Consider the following 8,938-nt stretch of genomic DNA (forward strand, 5'->3'; position numbering starts at 1 on the left):
TGTGTTTCAGTGAACGTATAATGAAGCTCAAGGTCCACTGGGAGTTGAATCTTCTGCCATCTTGGTGCTGATTGCTGTGTCATTCTTTTAATGGTTGTGCCCTGCCCCCCCTTCTCCTGTCTCACCAGGATGGGCCACCAGGAGAAACTGAAGAACCTTCTTTCTCTAGAAGAATTTGAGAACAGAAGAGTTCCATCCAGCTGGGGTGGCTTCAGCAGGTGCGGATGTACCAGGTCAGTGCAATTTTAAAAAACCAAACAATCCACCAGGCATGTCAGTCATTTGAGGTCACACTTCATTACTTCAGTTGTTCACTCTTTTCCTCACCCTGTTGTCCAGACACAGCCTTAGAAGGATGCTGACAAGCAGACAGATGAATTGGTCTTTTTCCTGCAGGCAAGTGCCTAAATCCTAGATTGCCTAATCCAGCTCTTTCAGGAAACCAAGGTCTAGAGAGCAGAGGGTAAGAGAGTGAGGGGCAACACTGAGGACAGAACTCAGGCCCTGTCCCCAGTGCTTACTCTCTGTCTTAGTCTATTCATTTGCTGTAACACAACGTCAGACTAGGTGGCTTAGAAACAGCAGACATTAATTTCACAGAGTACTGGAGGCTGGAAGAAAGGCACCAGCAGATTTAGTGTCTGCTGAGGACACTCTGCCTGGTTCACAAATGGCTGTCGTCGTCTCGCTGGGTCCTCTTGTGGCTCAAGGGGCCAGGGAGCTCCCTGGGGCCTCTTTTACAAGAGCACTAATCCCATTTATCAGGGCCCCATACTCAAAATTGCCTCCCAAAGGCCCCACCTCCTAATGCCATCACCTTGGAGGTTAGGTTTTAATTTACATAACATAGATTTGGGAGGGATATAGACATTAAGCTCATAGCACTCTGTTTCTCATATTTTTATTATAATGAGTTTTTCAGACATATAAAAAAAAAAGATCTAGCAAAATAAGACAAGTATCTCGTGGCCACCACCCCGCTTCAGAAAGAAAAATATAAATGAAGCCTCTTACCCTTCTTCCCACCTCACCCCCAAGTGGTGACCCCGGTGCTGAATGCGCTATTCTCCACGCCCATGAGGCTTTTCATGCCTTTACTAGTACACTCTATTAGCTAGTATGTTTTCTGCATATTTTAAACTTTGTATACTTTCTGTCCTACTTTGGGACCCTTCTGCAGCTTTCTTTCTTTCATCCAGCATTTTAAAAATTTCTCCATGTCTGAGCATATGTAGTAGTCTATATTATGAGTATTTCATCCTATTTGTCACTATCCTCAGGCTTGTGAACCTTGAGGATGTTTCCACCATCATGGTGGTACAGTCGTGAACATTTGTGCACAGGTCTTGTGATAATTCCAGTGCTTTGCCCACTAGGCTCAGTGGCCTGTGATAGTAGTGAGACAGGAGGGACGGGGGCAGGACACAACCATTAAAATGACACAGCAATCAGCACCAAGATGGCAGAAGATTCAACTCCCAGTGGACCTTGAGCTTCATTATACGTTCACTGAAACTCAATCGCTGCTAAATGGTCCTCCCACAGGTGCCAGGACAGTTTCAAGGCTGCCCATAAAAGATCAAAGGGTGAGTGATGGCCCAATTCCTGGGAATCCCACCACCTTTCCCAAAGTAGTTGGAATAATCCTCCCACTTGTTAGCATAAGATGTTACTGAGTCCATAAAAGCTAACAGCCCCACACCTCAGGGGCAATCTCAGTCTTCCGAGACAACTCATGGTCTGAGGTCACTGCTCTCCCTTCTGAGTAAGGATGGCCTATATTCTGCCTATGGGATGTGTATCTCCTAGGCTTTTCTCTTGCCTTCTGAGACGGCCTGCACTCTGTCTATGGAGTGTACATCTCCCTGAATAAATCTACCTTTGTTCATCTATGACTCACTCTTGAATTCTTTCCTGCAAGAAGCCAAGGGCCCTCACTTGCTGGGGTGCATCCTAGGGACTCAACCGAGACCTGGGACATGGCCATCCTCTCACACCCCTCATTTTTTCTGTTTCAGGAGCTGCCCCCCAAATACATGTAGGTTCTAGTTATATACCACTGTGCACTGTTCTCTTATACCTAAATGCCTCTCAGGCCAACCTAGGGAGAGTGGAAAGGAAACAGAGCAGTAGTGGATTGGATGAGTTGGACCCAGGACAACTCAGCAGGTGGAAATACGAGTAAGGAATACCCTGCTATAGGGGGAGGGTGTAGCTCAAGTGGTAGAGTGCATGCCTAGCATGCACGAGGCCCTGGGTTCAATCCCCAGTACCTCCTTCAAAAATAAATAAATAAACCTAATTATCTCCCCCTCATCAAACAAACAAGCAAAAGGAAAACTCTGCTAAAAAATGGAATAGGGAAAGAAGCCTCAGGGAAAAATTGACCCCAACCCCACCCCATGATCAATTTCCAAGTTTCTCTCCTGGAGGAGCTCTAAGGCTCTGGGAGATGTGGGATCATATATTCAGATATTTATTGATTGGGAAGCACTGGAGTTGGACCTTTTCTTTGTCTTTTTGATCATTAAATTTAAAAATGTCATGGATATTAAAGTTCTCCAAAGACATTTGACAAATTCTCTGGATCTGGAATAATTTATTTTGCCACTATTGTCTGTGAAATTTTTTTAGTAGCTATTTTTAAGAGATCGCTGTAGAAGACTTCAAGTCCCACTGTCAAGTAACATTTATTCCTTTGACGGTCTTCCCTCCCCTTCTGTTTTTAAGACTCAGAAAAAGTGAAACATTTATCCTTCCAATTTGGTCCGCTTTAGCAAGTGCTAAGATTTTTGCCCTGAGTTTCGTGTTTTTAATGAAGCTAAAATGAAAACTGCTTTCTTGTCCCAGCTACAAAGGCTAGCCCTTTACATAATGGCCTTCACCCGCATCAGAATCAAGTTCATTAGTCAACTATCCGCCGGCAGAAAATGAAATTCTCTAAATCTCAGTGAAGCCATGTTTATCTTTGGCCCTTCTTAACTGAAAAAGTGAAGGATTTAGACACAAAGAGAACAGATAGTTGAAATCTGGGCTTTTTTCCTTCCCAGAATGTGCTTGCTCCAAAGTAGGTCAGACTGTTTTGCTATAAATCTTAACAATTCTCTTTAAGTCTTTCACTGGCTACAGTTGGGGGCTTAGAGGGAGGGGAACTCGTCCAATTAATTAAAGAAAAATCGCAGTAGAAAAAGAAAGGATCCTGAAGGGCTGACGATCTGCATCTCCACCCACAATGAGTTCAGCAGCATGAAAATTATCAAAAGAATTACGGGTGGTTAGGCAATTATTATACAATGGATGCTTCGCTAGCCTGTCATGGTTGACCGCAAACATTCAGCAACCCTCCTGGTGTCTGGGAAGGAGGCTGACACAGCTCCGGAGGAAGGCCAAGGCTGAGCTCCAGGAAGAGGAACCTGGAATAAACCTCAACTCTCAGCTTGACGTCCCTCCCCAGAAAGCCCAGAGAAGGGCTTTTCACACTGAGGCTTCAGCAGAAACTTGCTAGAAGGCAGAGCATTTGGTAGAAGTGTGTGAGGGATGTGAACGTACTGAAAGCTTCCCTAATCTGTGTGTGCATATTTTTCCTAAATCCAAATCCTTTCTTTTCTTTTGGCCACTAACTTATATTCCTACCTTAACCAGGGAGTGGTACAGTTGTTCCCAAGAGCAACCTTGCCAGAAAGTAAATGGCACAATTTTGCTACTTAATCAAAAGGTTGCCAGTTTAAATTTTTTTTTTAATTATGTATTTGTGACTTCCCAAACTCTTAAACTCCTTTTTCTAAGTCATTTCAGGCCAGCAAAATCTGCCAGGGCTTAAGGGATTTTCAAAGGACCTCTAGTTTTTTCTCTTACCACATCTGAGTCTCTGCAAGAAATTATTCTAAAAAAATGACTCTTCATTAAGCTATCCTGGAAAAAAATTTTCCAATGTTCCCCAATTAACCGATCTAGGACAACACAGTTACCATCAACAAAATATTTTTCCTCTGTATGTAAAAGCTAGAGGTCTTTTTCAGTCTTCACTGGGATGGGACATTGTTTGAGTGTTATTATATATTATTATGTCTCTAAAGTTACTTTCTTCCTTATATTCATCAGCTATTGCCAAAAATATGCTGCTTAAACTCAGTAGCATAAGAAAAGCACTGATTTCTTGCTCAAGCATTTATGGGTTGTTAGAGATTTCACCAAGCAAGGTTGACCTCACCTAGGTTGGCATCAAGCTGGAGATGAAACTAAGTCTCCTCTATTTGTCCGCCATTCTCCTCAGATCAGTGGTCTCGTGAGGCATGGTCCTCCCCTGGGGAAAAGCAGGAGCACAAAGAACCAGCCCAACCCCACTGATGGCTTTAAAGTCTGTGCTCACTTCCCACCACTAACATTCCTTTGGCCAAAGCAAATCACGCAGCCAAACCCAACATCAACAGAGCCAAAAAATTAACTCCAGCTCTCATGGTAGGAACTGCAAACTCACATGAATAAGGGTGTGGACTGGAGGACAAGTGGGAAAAATAATATGATCATCCTGGTCTTTTCTGTCTTAAAATAAGCAAGTGGTCTCTACCCATTTAGGAGCCTTGGGAGACCCCACCGAGAATCTGATAAAGCTTCTGGATTTCAGTGATGGCTTTTCCACTGACTGGCTGGGTAAACTTGGGGAGACTATTCAACTCCTTCAGACCCCAGTCCCTGTATCAATAAACTGGAGGGCAAATTTATTTTATATGACTGTTGAGATGACTAAATGAGATAATACATAAATACAAGGCTGAGAATAATGTGATACCCAGAGGAAAATATTCTCAATAAATAGCAGCTGTTAATATTGGGTCATTCATGCAGTAGACCTTTACGGGGCATTTGCTACATGACAGGCATTTTGTTAGGCTGTGGTGATACAAAGATAAATGATACTGTCCCTGAAGGTGCTGAGTATTAACTATGCTAGACACAAGCAACAGTCACTAGAGGTGCGTGGGGAAGAGGCACCTAACCCAGCCTGGAGCATCAGGAAAAGTTTCCTGGTACAGATGAGACATGAATACAGTCTTAGAAAATAAATGGCAATTTGCCAGGTAGGTGGAGAAGAGGGTACAGGGAGGGCATTCCAGGCGGAGGAATAACCCCAAGGAATCTGGTGTGCTCAGAGGACTGAGTCATTCAGTGTGTCAATAGGAATGAGGGAGAGAAACTGGAGGAGTGTGGCTGGAACAGGGGACCAGTTCAGTTATCATAATTTGCTTTACTAAGAAGTTGGAATATACCCCAAATTAGCCATCCAGCAGTGTTCCAATGGGAAGCATTCATTGAATGACACCTCCAATTTACATTAATGCTACATGATGTCATTTAAACTCCTGTGACCTGGTACAGAGAGAGGTCTGGAGTCTGCTAGTAGAGAGATTTTCAGTCACAGCTGCTGGGAGGGGAAGACAGCCTTGGCTTTATCTTCAATCCTATGCAATTCAGCAAGGCTGTAGTGGACTGCCCTTCTGCACCCAGCACTCTGTTGGCACTTCGGATGACGGGTTGATGTGGGGTGAAAAACATGAACAGACATGAGCTCTGCTTCTAGAGGTCCCAAAGCTAAGGGTTGGGTTCCAGCTAAAGGGAACCCGGAGTGTGTCCCGCAGAATGGCTGCAGCTGTCACAAGTGCCCCATTCTCATTCCCTAACCTGTTTACTTCCTGTTTCAGTAAGCAGGGATCACCTCTACCGAGCAGGATGGGCAAGAAATGCTTTTCAGGATTTCATCCAATGCTGGCCCCTCCTCCTCTACACACATCCCACTGTTTTCCCAGGGAAAGAAGATGGAGTCAGCTGGGGGGAGGGCTGAGAAATGAAGGGAGGCTTGGACTCATTATGTGTTGCCTTTCCTGTGAGAGAAAAAGGAACAGCTTGTGAAGCCCAATTCTGTGCCTCATGAGCACTGAAAATAGGGATTTTAAAAAGCTGATTCTAGGAATGAATTAGTAATGAGTTTCTGCTGAATTTTTTAAAGTTGTGCTTGTCACACCAGTCAGTGGTCATTACCCCTTTGTGATGAATCCACGGGGTTTAGTTTTGTAATTCAGAAGAAACTCAGAACTTCAGGAGATGCTCTGTGGTGTGTGTCAATGAACCCTTCAGGCCAAGGTTGCTTTTTCTGAGGAGCGGATAAACACCTCCCCCTCTAGAATGCTCTCGCTCCTGGGGACCCTCAACCGGCAGCATCCTCCCATGAGTCCACCTGGCTAGATCCTTCCAACCTTCAGGCCAACACCTGGTCTGCTTCTGCCACCTGAGTTCACACAGTGCTTTCTGACCAGGACCGATTCCAAAACTTGGTACTCGGACCTCTAAGCAAATGCTCCTGTCACCTCCTCTTATGAGTACTGGGTACCATTTCATTTCATTTCGTTTCTCCCCAACACATTGGAGCCAAAGGTCAGAGGCTCCTTCTCAAACCTTCCTGCCTCCCCAGCTCAGAGCCAGTGAGTGGGATTCACCTTCTTTTTATCTTCATTTTCGGATGATGATGACGGACCTGAACCCCTCCAGGGCGGCTTTGGAGGCAGGTTCTGCTTTAACCTGAGTCGAGCAGGATCTGATTCTCTAATTCTGTTCATTTCCTCTTGCAGCCTACCACAAACTTTGAGGTTGGAAACAACCTGAATAGGTTACTTTACAGTTCTGGAGACCAGCTGTCCAAAGTGGATCTCACTGGGCTGACAGCAAAGTGTCAGCAAGTCTGTGTTCTTTTCAGGAGAGTCCAAGGAAGAATCCTTCTCCTTGCCTTTTCCAGCTGGTGGAGGCTGCCCGCGATCCTTGGTTCGTGGCCCCTTCCTCCACGTTCAAAGCCAGCAATGGCCATTCAAGTGCTTCTCATCCTGCATCACCCTAACACTGACCCCTCTGCCTCCCTCTCCCATAATTTGAGGACTGCATGATTCCACTGGGCCACCTGGACAATCCAGGATCCTCTCCTTTCCTTTGGGTCAGCTAGTCAACAACCTTAATTCCATCCCCTCCCTCAATTCCCCCTTGCCATGTTCATCACGTATTCAAGGTCCCTGGGATTAAGACAAGGATATGTTTGGGGGCTGTGATTCTGACAACCACAGTGATCCAGGTGCAGGAGATGTGCAAGAGCAACATTCCCCAGGCTTGGATAGTGGGGTACACACAATCGGAGACAGCCAGTGTCTCCGGCTCCGAGTGCTTCCCAGGAGGAAGGGCAGAGGAGATATCTCAAAGCAGCATTTCATTTCCTCCACTCAACTTCTTTTATCCTCTCAGTATTTCAAGTTGCCAAGAAGGTGGGGGCCTTTCTCTTCGTTTACGGCTGTTGCTCTGACACGCTAATGACAGAGAACTTCTCTAGGCTTGAAGGAGTGGGGAGGACGGATGAGATGGTAGATAAAGCCTGCCTTTCTTCCATCTGCCAGGGGCCTATCAGAGCTGTCGTTTAACCTTGCTCTGCGGAGGTTTTCCTCATCTTTTCCGTGAGGACGAGGCCATCTGCTTCCCTGTCTGTAATTAGCTGCATACTTATGTTTCTGCTGCTATTGCACTATGTTATTATGTTTGGGGTTTTTTTTTTCCAATTTTTTTTTAAGTATAGGCAGTTTACAATGTTATGTTAATTTCTGGGTTATGGCAGAGTGATTCAGTTACACTATATATATATTCTTTTTCATATTCTTTTTCACTATAGGCCATTACAAGGTATGGAATACAGTTCCCTGTGCTGTACAGTAGGACCTTGTTGTTTATCTATTTTATATACAGTAGTTAGTATCTGCAAATCCCAAACTCCCAATTTATCCACCGCCTTCCCCTACTGGTAGCTATAAGTTTGTTTTCTATGTCTGTGAGTCTGTTTCTATAGTTGCAATGAATTCTTAAAGGCAGTGGTTTTTGTTTTTTTGGTTTTTTTTTTTAATGCATGGAAAGGATCATGCATCTAAGTTTATGACAACCAGGACACTTTTCTCTTTTACGACCTTCTTATGAGATATGATCACGGAAGATGAAAATTCCTGTTGAGATAAAAGTAACATGGTGTTAATAGTTCATTAGCCTTAAATGGAGGCAGGGAGAGGAACTTTCTGGAAGCAAGGACACCATATGGGCCACACCAGATAGTCACAGGATCTGGTAAAAAGAGCAAACGGATTGGAGTCAGAAGCTGGTTCGGTCTCTGGCTCCCTCTCTCTCTTTGGCCGTGTGACTTCAGTCAGTCATTCAAGGATTAGTCTCCTCCGTTTCATCATCTATAAAATAAAGCCAACAAAAACGGTTATCTCATGGGTTTGGGGAAGAATCAAATGAATAATGCCTGAGAGAGGGCCTTGTAAGATGCTAAGTGCTAGATGGTTGTATTTGTTCTCTCGGCCACATTTGCTGAATGCCCGCTTACATCACACAGAGCTGCAGGAACTGGGAAACCGGCTGGAAAGATGACAAATCCCCTCTCTCCACTGGAGCCTGTGATCACATGGCGTGGGGAGAGTGAACAGACAAATAAGCAAACAAACGATTTTTGAGACGTAGTGCTAGGAAGGAAATAAAACTTTGGAGGCCTGATGGTGGCTGGTTGGATGGGGTGCCCAAGGGAGATAGGAAGTGACAAAAGTGGCCTGTTCAGGGGCTCCCTGTCCAGCGGGTGCCTCCCCATACAAGGACAGAAGGGTGTGGAGCCTGGGTGTAAACTCTCTGGGCTCGCCCGGTGCCAGGGGGGTGCCGCCTCGGGAGGAAGGAAGTGGGCAGGACAGCTTCTTTTATCTTTCCTCGAATTGCAGGTCTTCGCAGTGATGCTCCTCTGCAGTGAGGCACGTCTGGGGCTGATGCCACAAAGCGAGGCAGCGGGGAGCAGTGTGCCACTCCTCTAGTCTGTGCCCAGGTCTGGAACAGGAGCCCAGGGGGAAGGCCAGCCAAGCTACGTGCCTTCCTT

The sequence above is a fragment of the Camelus bactrianus genome, chromosome 5, assembly GCF_048773025.1.
Source record: "Camelus bactrianus isolate YW-2024 breed Bactrian camel chromosome 5, ASM4877302v1, whole genome shotgun sequence".
NCBI lineage: Eukaryota > Metazoa > Chordata > Mammalia > Artiodactyla > Camelidae > Camelus > Camelus bactrianus.